Genomic DNA, 13,809 nt, shown 5'->3' with positions numbered 1-13,809 from the left:
CATCACATCATTCCACTAATGATGTGATCCCTTTTATCAAATGACAACTCATGTCCATGTCTAGGGAACTTAACCATCTTTGATCGACGAGCTAGTCTAGTAGAGGCATACTAGGGACACGATGTTTTGTCTATGTATTCACACATGTATAAAGTTTCCAGTAAATACAATTCTAGCATGAATAATAAACATTTATCATGAATAAGGAAATATAAAATAACAACTTTATTATTGCCTCTAGGGCATATTTCCTTCATAAAGATCATTAAGGTAAAACCCAACCATAGCATTAAAGCATCAAGTCCCCTTTATCCGTTACGCAACAACCCCCTTACTCGGGTTTAAGCTTCTGTCACTCTAGCAACCCACTATAAGCGAATCATGAATGTATTGCAACACCCTACAACGGGAATCCTCGACGTGTGCGTGGCACGGAAGGCACCATAGGACAGCACCAAAATAAAACATACAACTCAAACCAATCTAGATCATCAATCGACCCAAAATACAAAGGAAATCTACTCAAAACATCATAGGATGGCAGCACGTCATTGGATCATAATATGTGGCATGAAGTGCCATGTTCAAGTAGGGGATTATAGCGGGGTTAGGGAGAGTGGACCGCTTAAAAGAGATGAGGAAGGTGATGAAGACGATAACTGCGGAGATGGTTCCCCCAGTGGCACTCCAGCGCCACTGAGAGAGAGGAGAGAGGGTCTCCCCCTTGTGCTTCCTCCTCCATGGCCTCCCCCCTATATGGGGAGAGGTTCTCCCTCTGGTCCTTGGCCTCCATGACGAAGATATCCCCTCCGGCTTCCTCCTCCATGGCCTCCGGTGATGTTGGCCCCCTCCGACAGGGTGCCATAGAGGGCCTAGATTGATTTTTCATGGCTACAGAGGCTTGCGGTGGCAAAACTCCCGACCTAGGTTTCTTTTCAGGGGTTTCTGTATTTATAGGATTTTTTGGCGTTGGTTTCACGTCCGGGGAGTCCACGAGTCAACCACAAGGTTGGAGCACCCTCCCGGGGGGTAGGGCGCACCCTCCAACCTTATGGTTGGCTCGGGACTCTTCTGGCCAAACTCTTTTGCTTCGGGGGCTTCTTCTGGTCCATAAAAATCACCGTAAATTTTCAGGTCATTTGGACTCTGTTTGATATTCCTTTTTTGCAAAACTCAAAAACAAGGAAAAAATCGAAACTGGCACTAGGCTCTAGATTAATAGGTTAGTCCCAAAAATCATATAAAATAGCATATAAATGCATATAAAACATCCAAGATAGATAATATAATAGCAGGGAACAATCAAAAATTATATATATGTTGGAGACATATCACGGTCGCCTGGCGGTGGCTCGATGGTGCTCTGGCGTTCTTCTAAAGTGAGGAGGCTGCGGGGAGTCCTCCTTCGGTGGCTGCGGGAAGGCCGAATCCCGGCCAGATCCGGCCATCCGGTAAGTTATGGATCTAGGGTCCTGACAGGTGGCGCGTGATACTTCTCCAATGTGTCTATAATTTTTGATTGTTCCATGCTATTATATTATCTGTTTTGGATGTTTAATGGGATTTAATATGCTCTTTTATATTACTTTTAGGACTAACCTATGAACCGAAGGCCCAGTGCATGTTTCTGTTTTTTTGTGCCTATTTTAGAGTTTTGCATAAAAGGAATACCAAACGGAGTCCAAACGGAATGAAACCTTCGCGACGATCTTTCTTGGACCGAAAGCAAACCAAAAGACTTGGAGATGAAGTTAGAGACGTGACGAGGAGGCCACAAGGCAGGACGGTGCGCCCTGGGGTAGGCGCACCCCCCCCACCCTCGTGGGCCCCTCGTAGCTCCCCTGACCTAGTTCCTTCGCCTATATATATTCTTATACCCTAAAAACATCAGGAGGAGCCACGGAACCACTTTTCCACTGCCGCAACCTTCTATACCCGTGAGATCCCATCTTGGGGCCTTTTCCGGCGTCCTGCCGGAGGGGGGTTCGATCATGGAGGGCTTCTACATCAACACCATTGCCTCTCCGATGAAGCATGAGTAGTTTACCACAGACCTTCGGGTCCATAGTTATTAGCTAGATAGCCTCTTCTCTCTCTTTGATTCTCAATATCAAGTTCTCCCCCAATGTTCTTGGAGATCTATTCGATGTAATACTCTTTTGTGGCGTGTTTGCCTAGATCCAATGAATTGTGGATTTATGATCAAGATTATCTACGAATATTATTTGGTTCTTCTCTGAATTCTTATATGCATGATTTGTTATCTTTGCAAGTCTCTTTGAATTTTTGGTTTAGTTTGGCCTACTAGATCTATCTTTCTTACAATAGGAGAAGTGCTTAGCTTTGGGTTCAGTCTTGTGGTGTCCTTTCCCAGTGATAGTAGGGGCATCAAGGCACGTATTGTATTGTTGCCATCAAGGATAACAAGATGGGGTTTTCATCATATTGCTTGAGTTAATTCCTCTACATCATGTCATCTTGCTTAATGCGTTACTCTGTTCTTTATGAACTTAATACTCTAGATGCATGCTGGATAGTGATCCATGTGTGGAGTAATAGTAGTAGATGCAGGCAGGAGTCGATCTACTTGGCACGGACGTGATGCCTATGTTCATGATCATTGCCTTAGATGTCATCATAATTATGCGCTTTTCTATCAATTGCTCGGCGGTAATTCGTTCACCCACCGTAATTTATGCTATCTTGAGAGAAGCCACTAGTGAAACCTATGGGCCCCGGGTCTCTTTTCCATATTATTGAGTCTCGTTTACATCTTGCTAGTTTCCGATCTACTATTTTTGTAACACCCCGGATTCCATAATTGTAACTCCAACTCTTTCCATTCCAGCTATGTGATATGTTATTTTCCTCCGTGGTTGGGCGTTTGTCTTTTTTTTCATTTTGTTCATGTCATGCATCTCATCTCATGGCATCATGTGCATTGCATCCGCATGTTTCATAAAACTCACACCTGTTCGTAGTTGCCGTGTTCTCCTTGCCTTTGTTGACCGTTCCGAGACCAACATTGTTCTTCGTTTTTCCTCTTGCCTAAACCGGAGTCTCTCTGTAAAGTGCACAGACCCCCTCGTTGCGTGTCCGAAACTTACCCGAACCTGACCCGGGAAGTCATGACCGATTGGTCCGGATCATCCCCAAACGTCCCTAAAATATCTCCATTTTCTTTGTTTGGTCTCCCTATCCTATTTATCCGGAACCGTCCGATTTAATCAGAGGGCCCAAATACCCCTACCCAAAAATCCACTTGCTATATAAAGACCAACCCTAAAACCTAGGGAGCTGTCCTATCCGTCCCATCGCAGCGCCGCCACTCCACCAAAAATCCTCTTCGGGATCTCCCCTGCCCGATCCACCCAACCAGCCGCAGCCTCCCCCTTCCTCGATCCAAATCCATCGAGTCCACCTGCGTCCGAACCAACCAGCACCCGATCCCCCCTGCCCGAGCTCCTCACCGCGCCACCGGAGCCCCGAGCCGCCACCTCGTCGCCCGCACCTGCAGCTCCTCACCGGAGCAGGCAACTGGACCGCAGCCATGCCTCCTCCTCGTCGCCTCGTCGGAGATGAGTCCCCGGGAGACCCTTTCGCTGCCTGCCTTTCTCCTTCCTCCTCTAATCTCTCTCCCTTCCTCGTTTGTTTTTCTTCTCTGCCAGGAAACGAACGGGGCTCGCCCCTGCTTCCATGGTCGTCGGTGCAAGGTTCTGCACCGCCTCGTGCTTCCTTCCCCGCCGCGCTCGGTCGGCTAGAACCATTCGTCCCCAATGCCCCTTGCCCGGATCCAGCCGTCATCCCTTGCCTCATCCGCAGACGCAGCCCGAGAGCCTCCTCTACCTCGACGCCGAGCCGAACCTCGCCCGCGCCAAGTTCCTGTCGCCGTGCTCTTCCGCAAGTCCCGCGCCTTGCAAGCCATGGCCGCCGCCCTCCCTGCCTGCAAGCGCCCAACCGCCCTGCTTCGACCCTGCGTTGAGGAGCCGCCGTGCCAAGTCGTGCTCTGCCCGTCGTCTGCATCGCCCCTCGACTCCCCTGCTTGCACGACCGCGCGTGTTGACCTCCACCTCGTTTGATCCAGCCTGCCAGCAGCCATCTCCACCGATCGGGCCAAAGCCCATGGGCGAGGGCACACCCCAGCGCCCCTCCTGTTGTTTTTTTCCACCTATCGGGCTAGCCAGATTCGGTCCAGTGTAGTATTTTTTCAGATCTGCGATTTTAGCATTATCCAGTGAACGTCTGTTTTACAGAAAAGTCCTTCTAGATCATGCATTCAATAACTCACAAATGGTGCATCGGTTTAAAATGATTTAAATATGTAAAATGCTTAGAATTTCATCTAGTTTCATAATATGCCACTTTCATCCATGTTAAAAATGTTTAAAATGCTGTTTGATTAAATTTGCTCAAATGCCATGCTAAAATGATTTATTTCATAACTAATTAACCGTAGCTCTGAATCTAACAAACTTTATATGTAAATGGGGTGGAAAAATGCATAGATTAACTTGGTGCACTTTGTTTTATTGTTTAAAAATATTAAAATATGTCTTAGGACAGAACAGTACCAAATTCTAAATATGGATATGAGGATTTTCCGGAATTGTTGTTTGTTATTTCCGGCCTCATTTAAACTTGCCTAAATAGTTAGTTTACTTATGCTTCACCCCTTGCTATGTTTAATAACATTTAATATAGTTGGGTACATAAATGAGAGAGAACTAAATAAATGAATGTGGTGTTTCGTCAATATGCAAGTCGTTGCATATTGAGCTCCACTTAATTTGTAGTATTGTTTGTGCACTTTGCCATGCCATGCCTCATTAACCCGGACATGCATCATACTTGGTTGTGCGTCATGCCATGATTATGTGATGGTTGTTTACCATGTTGTTTACTTCTTTCCGGTTTGCTTCTCTCGTTAGCTTCGGTTTCGTTCCGGAGTTGTGAGGATTCGTTCGACTATGTCCATTTGTCTTCTTCATGGACTCGTTCTTCTTCCTTGCGGGATCTCAGGCAAGATGGCCATTACCCTCGACATCACTTCTATCTTTGCTTGCTAGTTACTTCGTTCTATCACTATGTTGCGCTACCTATCACTTGTTTACCATGCCTCCCAAGTTATCATGTCAGCCTCTAACCTTTTCACCCTTCCTAGCAAACCGTTGTTTGGCTATGTTACCGCTTTTGCTCAGCCCCTCTTATAGTGTTGTTAGTTGCAGGTGAAGTTGAAGATTGCTCCATGTTGGACAGGATTATTTTGGGATATCACAATATCTCTTATTTAATTAATGCATCTATATACTTGGTAAAGGGTGGAAGGCTCGGCCTTATGCCTGGTGTTTTGTTCCACTCTTGCCGCCCTAGTTTCCATCATAACAGTGTTATGTTCCTTGATTTTGCATTCCTTACGTGGTTGAGTGATTTATGGGACCCCCCTTGACAGTTTGCTTTGAATAAAACTCCTCCAGCAAGGCCCAACCTTGGTTTTACCATTTGCCACCTAAGTCTTTTTTTCCCTTGGGTTTTCGCGAGCCCGAGGGTCATCTTTATTTTAACCCCCCCTCGGGCCAGTGCTCCTCTGAGTGTTGGTCCGAACTAGAGCCACTTGCAGCGCCACCTCGGGGAAACTTGTGGTCTGGTTTTAGTTGTACGTAGTGTTCATCCGATGTGCCCTAAGAACGAGATATGTGCAGCTCCTATCGGGATTTGTCGGCACATCGGGCAGCTTTGCTGGTCTTGTTTTACCATTGTCGAAATGTCTTGTAAACCGGGATTCTGAGACTGATCGGGTCTTCCTGGGAGAAGGAGTATCCTTCGTTGACCATGAGAGCTTGTGATGGGCTAAGTTGGGACACCCCTGTAGGGTATTATCTTTCGAAAGTTGTGCCCACGGTTATGTGGCAGATGGGAATTTGTTAATGTCCAGTTGTAGAGAACTTGACACTTGACTAAATTAAAATGCATCAACCGCGTGTGTAGCCGTGATGGTCTCTTTTCGGCAGAGTCCGGGAAGTGAACACGGTCTTTGTGTTATGATTGTGCGTAAGTAGTTTCAGGATCACTTCTTGATCACTTCTAGCCTCTCGACCGTTCTGTTGCTTCTCTTCTCGCTCTTATTTGTGTATGTTAGCCACCATATTTGCTTAGTGCTTGTTGCAACTCCACCCCATTACCACTTCCTACCCATAAGCTTAAATAGTCTTGATCTCGCAGGTGTGAGATTGTTGAGTCCCCATGACTCACAGATTCTACCAAAACAGTTGCAGGTGCCGAGGATACCAGTGCAAGTGACGCAACCGAGCTCAAGTGGGAGTTCGACGAGGACCTTGGTCGTTACTATGTTTCGTTTCCAGATGATCAGTAGTGGAGCCAGTTGGGACGATCGGGGATCTAGCATTTGGGGTTATCTTCTTTTCATTTGGATTTTACCGTAGTCGGTCTATGCGTGTATTTTGAATGATGTATGAATTTATTTATGTATTGTGTGTGAAGTGGCGATTGTAAGCCAACTCTCTTTATCCCATTCTTGTTCATTACATGGGATTGTGTGAAGATGACCCTTCTTGCGACAAAACCTACAATGCGGTTATGCCTCTAAGCCGTGCCTCGACACGTGAGCGATATAGCCGCATCGTGGGTGTTACAATTTTGCAATCTTTACTTTCCAATATATAAACCAAAAATACCAAAAATATTTATTTTACTATCTCTACTAGATCTCACTTTCGCGAGTGACTGTGAAGGGATTGACAACTCCTTTATCGCGTTGGTTGCAAGTTCTTGATTGTTTGTGCACGTATTCGGTGACTTGTGCATCGGCTCCTACTGGATTGATACCTTGGTTCTCAAAACTATGGGAAATACTTATGCTACTTTGCTGCATCACCCTTTCCTCTTCAAGGGAAAACCAACGCAAGCTCAAGAGGTAGCAAGAAGGATTTCTGGCGCCGTTGTCGGGGAGATCTACGCCAAGTCAAGCCATACCAAGTACCCATCATAAACTATTCTCCCTTGCATTACATTATTCGCCATTCGCCTCTCGTTTTCCTCTCCCCCGCTTGTAAAACAATTTTTCTTTGCCTTTTCTTCGCCCCTCTTCTGTTCGTCTCTTCTTGCTTGCTTCTTGTGTGCTTGTGTGTTGGATTGATTCCTTGTCACGATGGCTCAAGATAATGCTAAATTGTGTGACTTTTCCAATACCAACAATAATGATTTTATTAGCACTCCGATTGCTCCTACTACCAATGCTGAATCTTGTGAAATTAATGCCGCTTTATTGAATCTTGTTATGAAAGATCAATTTTCTGGCCTTCCTAGTGAAGATGTCGCATCCCATCTAAACAACTTCTTTGATTTATGTGATATTCAAAAGAAGAAAGATGTGGATAATGATATTGTTAAATTGAAACTATTTTCGTTTTCTCTTAGAGATCATGCTAAAACTTGGTTCTCATCTTTGCCTAAAAATAGTATTGATCCATGAAATAGGTGCAAAGATGCTTTTATCTCTAAGTATTTTCCTCCCGCTAAGATCATCTCCCTTAGGAATGATATTATGAATTTTCAACAACTAGATCATGAGCATGTTGCACAAGCTTGGGAGAGGATGAAATTAATGATACGTAATTGCCCTACACATGGTTTGAACTTGTCGATGATTATACAAATTTTTTATGCCGGGTTGAATTTTGCTTCTAGAAATCTTTTAGATTCGGCCACGTGAGTCACTTTTATGGAAATCACTTTAGGAGAATCTACTGAACTCCTAGATAATATAATGGTTAATTATTCTCAATGGCACACCGAAAGATCCACTAGTAAAAAAGTTCATGCGATTGAAGAGATTAATGTTTTGAGTGGAAAGATGGATGAACTTATGAAATAATTTGCTAATAATAAAAGTGTTTCTTCTGATCCTAATGATATGCTTTTGTCCACTTTGATTGAGAATAATAATGAATCTATGGATGTGAATTTTGTTGGTACGAACAATTTTGTAACAACGCGTATAGAGGAAATTTTAATCCTAGGCCCTTTCCTAGTAATTCCCCTAATAATTATGGTAATTCATACAACAACTCTTATGGAAATTTTAATAAGATACCCTCTGATTTTGAGAATAGTGTTAAAGAATTTATGAGTTCGCAAAAGAATTTCAATGCTTTGATTGAAGAAAAATTGCTTAAGATTGATGAGTTGGCTAGGAACGTGGATATAATTTCTCTTGATGTTGATTCTTTGAAACTTAGATATATTCCACCAAAGCATGATATCAATGAGTCTCTCAAAGCCATGAGAATTTCCATTGATGAGTGCAAAGAAAGAACCGTTAAGATGCGTGCTAAAAAGATTGGTTTGTAAAAGCGCGTTCTTCTAGTTTTCATGATAATAATGATGAAGATCTAAAAGTGATTGATGTGACTCCTATTAAATATTTGTTTTCCAATATGAATCTTGATAAAGATGAGACTGGATATGAGTCAACTTTAGTTAAAAGGCGTCCCAATGATTCAGAGTTTTTAGATCTAGATGCAAAAATTGATAAAAGTGGGATTGAAGAGGTCAAGACTTTAAGTAGCAATGAACCCACTTTTGGATTTCAAGGATTTTAATTATGATAATTGTTCTTTAATAGATTGTATTTCCTTGTTGCCATCCATGTTAAATTCTTTTACTAAACATATCGTTGATGCTATGATGCAATCTTTTGAAGAAAAGCTTGAACTAGAAGTTTCTATCCCTAGAAAACTTTATGATGAGTGGGAACCTACTATTAAGATTAATATTAAAGATTATGAATGTTATGCTTTGTGTGATTTGGGTGCTAGTGTTTCCACGATTCCAAAAACTTTGTGTGATGTGCTAGGTTTCCGTGCATTTGATGATTGTTCTTTAAATTTGCATCTTGCGGATTTCACCATTAAGAAACCTATGGGAAGGATTAATGATGTTCTTATTGTTGAAAATAGGAATTATGTGCCCGTAGATTTCATTGTTCATGATATAGATTGCAATCCTACATGTCCTATTATTCTTGGTAGACCTTTCCTTAGAACAATTGTTGCAATTATTGATATGAAAGAAGGAGACATTAGATTCCAATTTATGTTAAGAAAGGGCATGGAACACTTTCCTAGGAAGAAAATTAAATTGCCTTATGAATCCATTATGACAGCCACTTATGTATTGCATACCAAAGATGGCAATACCTAGATCTATTCGTGTTTTTATGCCTAGCTAGGGGCGTTAAACGAGCGCTTGTTGGGAGGCAACCCAATTTTATTTTTGTTCTTTACTTTTTGCTATTGGTTAGTAATAAATAATTCATCTAGACTCTGGTTAGATGTGGTTTTATGTTTTAATTAGTGTTTGTGCCAAGTAGAACCTTTGGGAAAACTTGGGTGAAGTCAATGCGATCTTGCTGTAAAAAAACAAAAACTTTTTGTGCTCACGAGAATATATGAATTTTTTTACAGAAAATGGATTTTAGGTTGATTCTTTGTGAAGAATATTAATATAAAAATTCCTCACGTCCATCAATTTATTTCAGAATTTTTGGAGTTACAGAAGTATTCGAAAGTTACAGATTGCTGCAGACTGTTCTGTTTTTGACAGATTCTGTTTCTCATGTGTTGTTTGCTTATTTTGATGAATCTATGAGTAGTACTGGGGGGTATGAACCATAGAGAAGTTGGAATACAGTAGGTTTTACACCAATATAAATAAATAATTAGTTCACAACAGTACCTTAAAGTGGTGATTTGTTTTCTTTTACTAACAGAGCTCATGAGATTTTCTGTTGAAGTTTTGTGTTGTGAAGTTTTCAAGTTTTGGGTAAGGATTTGATCGACTTTGGAATAAGGAGTGGCAAGAGCGTCAGCTTGGGGATGCCCAAGGCATCCCAAGGTAAAATTCAAGGACAACCAAAAGCCTAAGCTTGGGGATGCCCCGGAAGGCATCCCCTGTTTCGTCTTCGTCTATCGTTAACTTTACTTGAGGCTATATTTTTATTCACCACATGATATGTGTTTTGCTTGGAGCGTCTTGTATGATTTGAGTATTTGCTTTTTAGTTTACCACAATCATCCTTGTTGTACACACCTTTTGGGAGAGACACGCATGAATCGGTATTTATTAGAATACTATATGTGCTTCACTTATATCTTTTCAGCTAGACAATATTGCTCTAGTGCTTCACTTATATCTTTTTAGAGCACGGCGGTGGCTTTATTTTATAGAAATTGTTGAACTCTCATGCTTCACTTATATTATTTTGAGAGTCTTTTGGAATAGCATTTTAATTTTCTTTGTTTATGAAACTAGTCCTAATATGATGGGTATCCAAGATGGGTATAATAAAAACTTTCATATGAAGTGCATTGAATACTATGAGAAGTTTAATTCTTTATGATTGTTTCGAGATATGAAGATGGTGATATTAGAGTCATGCTAGTAGAGTACTTGTGAATTTTAGAGATACTTGTGCTAAAGTTTGTGATTCCCATAGCATGCACATATGGTGAACCGTTATGTGATGAAGTTGGAGCATGATTTATTTATTGATTGTCTTCCTTATGAGTGGCGGTAGGGGACGAGCGATGGTCTTTTCCTACCAATATATCCCCCTAGGATCATGCGCGTAGTAATTCGTTTCGATAACTAATATATTTTTGCAATAAGTATGTGAGTTCTTTATGACTAATGTTGAGTCCATGGATAATATGCACTCTCACCCTTCCACCATTGGTAGCCTCTCTTGTACCGTGCAACTTTCGCCGGTACCATACACCCACCATATACCTTCCTAAAACAGCCACCATACCTACCTATTATGGCATTTCCATAAGCATTCCGAGATATATTGCCATGCAAATTTCCATCGTTCCATTTATTATGACATGCTCCATCATTGTCATATTGCTTTGCATGATCATGTAATTGACATCGTATTTGTGGCAAAGCCACCATTCATAATTCTTTCATGCATGTCACTCTTGAATCATTGCACATCCCAGTACTTCGCCGGAGGCATTCACATAGAGTCATATTTTGTTCTAACTATTGAGTTGTAATTCTTCAGTTGTAAGTAAATAAAAGTGTGATGATCTTCATTATTAGAGCCTTGTCCCATGTGAGGAAAGGATGATGGAGACCATGATTCCCCCACAAGTCGGGATGAGACTCCAAACGAAAAAAGGAGGCCATAAAAAAGGAGAAGGCCCAAATAAAAAAATGACAGAAAATGAGAGAAGGGGCAATGCTACTATCCTTTTACCACACTTGTGCTTCAAAGTAGCACTATCATCTTCATGATAGAGAGTCTCCTATGTTGTCACTTTCATATACTAGTGGGAATTTTTCATTATAGAACTTGGCTTGTATATTCCAATGATGGGATTCCTCAATGTGCCCTAGGTCTTCGTGAGCAAGCAAGTTGGATGCACACCCACTTAGTTTCTTTTTGAGCTTTCATACACTTATAGCTCTAGTGCATCCATTGCATGGCAATCCCTACTCACTCACATTGATATCTATTGATGGGCATCTCCATAGCCCGTTGATATGCCTAGTTGATGTGAGGCTATCTTCTCCTTTTTGTCTTCTCCACAACCACCCTTCTATTCCACCTATAGTGCTATGTCCATGGCTCACGCTGATGTATTGCGTGAATGTTTGAAAAAGTTCGAGAACATCAAAAGTATGAAACAATTTCTTGGCTTGTCATCGGGGCTGTGCATGATTAAATATTTTGTGTGATGAATATAGAGCAAAGCCAGACTATATGATTTTGTAGGGATAGTTTTCTTTGTCCATGTTATTTTGAGAAGACATGATTTCTTTGTTAGTATGCTTGAAGTATTATTGTTTTTATGTCAATATTAAACTTTTGTCTTGAATCTTTCGGATCTGAACATTCATGCCGCAATAAAGAAAATTACATGAATAAATATTTTAGGTAGCATTCCACATCAAAAATTTTGTTTTTATCATTTACCTACTCAAGGACGAGCAGGAATTAAGCTTGGGGATGATTGATACGTTTCCAACGTATCTATAATTTTTTATTGTTCCATGTTATTATATTATATGTTTTGGATGTTTAATGGGATTTAATATGCTCTTTTATATTACTTTTGGGACTAACCTATTAACCGAGGGCCCAGTGCCAGTTTCTGTTTTTTTCCCTATTTTAGAGCTTTGCAGAAAAGGAATACCAAATGGAGTCCAAACAGAATGAAACCTTCACTATGATCTTTCTTGGACCAAAAGTAAACCAGAAGACTTGGAGATGAAGTCAGAGACGTAACAAGGAGGGCACGCCCAGGGGGTAGGCATGCCCCCACCCTCGTGGGCCCCTCGTAGCTCCCCTGACCTAGTTCCTTCGCCTATATATACTCTTATACCCTAAAAACATCAGGAGGAGCCACAAAACCACTTTTCCACTACCGCAACCTTCTGTACCTGTGAGATCCCATCTTGGGGCCTTTTCTGGTGTCCTGCTGGAGGGGGATTTGATCACGAAGGGCTTCTACATCAACACCATTGCCTCTCTGATGAAGCGTGAGTAGTTTACCACAGACCTTCGGGTCCATAGTTATTAGCTAGATGGCTTATTCTCTCTCTTTGATTCTCAACACAAAGTTCTCCTCGATGTTCTTGGAGATATATCCGATGTAATACTCTTTTGTGGTGTGTTTGCCGAGATCCGATGAATTGTGGATTTATGATCGAGATTATCTATGAATATTATTTGGTTCTTCTCTGAATTCTTATATGCATGATTGATGACCCACAAGTATAGGGGATCTATCGTAGTCCTTTCGATAAGTAAGAGTGTCGAACCCAACGAGGAGCAGAAGGAAATGATAAGCGTTTTTCAGTAAGGTTTTCTCTGCAAGCACTGAAATAGTGGGGGATAGATAGTTTTGTGATAAGATAAATAGTAACGAGCAAAAAGTAAATAAAGTATGTAAAGTGCAGCAAGGTGGCCCAATCCTTTATGTAGCAAAGGATAAGCCTGGACAAATTCTAATAATGAACAAGGAGCTCCCGAGGACACATTGGGAATTATCGTCAAGCTAGTTTTCATCACGTTCATAAGATTCGCGTTTGGTACTTTGATAATTTGATATGTGGGTGGACCGGCACTTGGGTACTGCCCTAACATGGACAAGCATCCCATTTATGATTAACCCCTATTGCAAGCATCCGCAACTACAAAAAGGAGTATTAAGGTAAACCTAACCACAACATTAAACATATGGGTCCATATCAACCCCTAACGAAGCAACGCATAAACTAGGGTTTAAGCTTCTGTCACTCTAGCAACCCATCATCTACTTATTACTTCCCTATGCCTTCCTCTAGGCCCAAATAATGGTGAAGTTTCATGTAGTCGACGTTCACATAACACCACTAGAGGAAAGACAACATACATCTCATCAAAATATCGAACGAATACCAAATTCACATGACTACTAGTAGCAAGACTTCACCCATGTCCTCAGGAACAAACGTAACTACTCACAAAGCATATTCATGTTCATAATTAGAGGAGTAATAATATGCATAAAGGATCTGAACATATGATCTTCCACCAAGTAAACCAAATAGCATCAACTACAAGGAGTAATCAACACTACTAGCAACCCGCAGGTACCAATTTGTGGTTTTGATACAAGATTGGATACAAGAGATGAACTAGGGTTTTGAGAGGAGATGGTGCTGGTGAAGATGTTGATGGAGACTGACCCCCTCTCGATGAGAGGATCATTGTGATGACGTTGGTGATGATTTCCCCCT

Source organism: Triticum aestivum, chromosome 1B (genome assembly GCF_018294505.1).
Source record: "Triticum aestivum cultivar Chinese Spring chromosome 1B, IWGSC CS RefSeq v2.1, whole genome shotgun sequence".
Taxonomy (NCBI): Eukaryota; Viridiplantae; Streptophyta; class Magnoliopsida; order Poales; family Poaceae; genus Triticum; species Triticum aestivum.
This window is presented reverse-complemented; position numbering follows the sequence as displayed.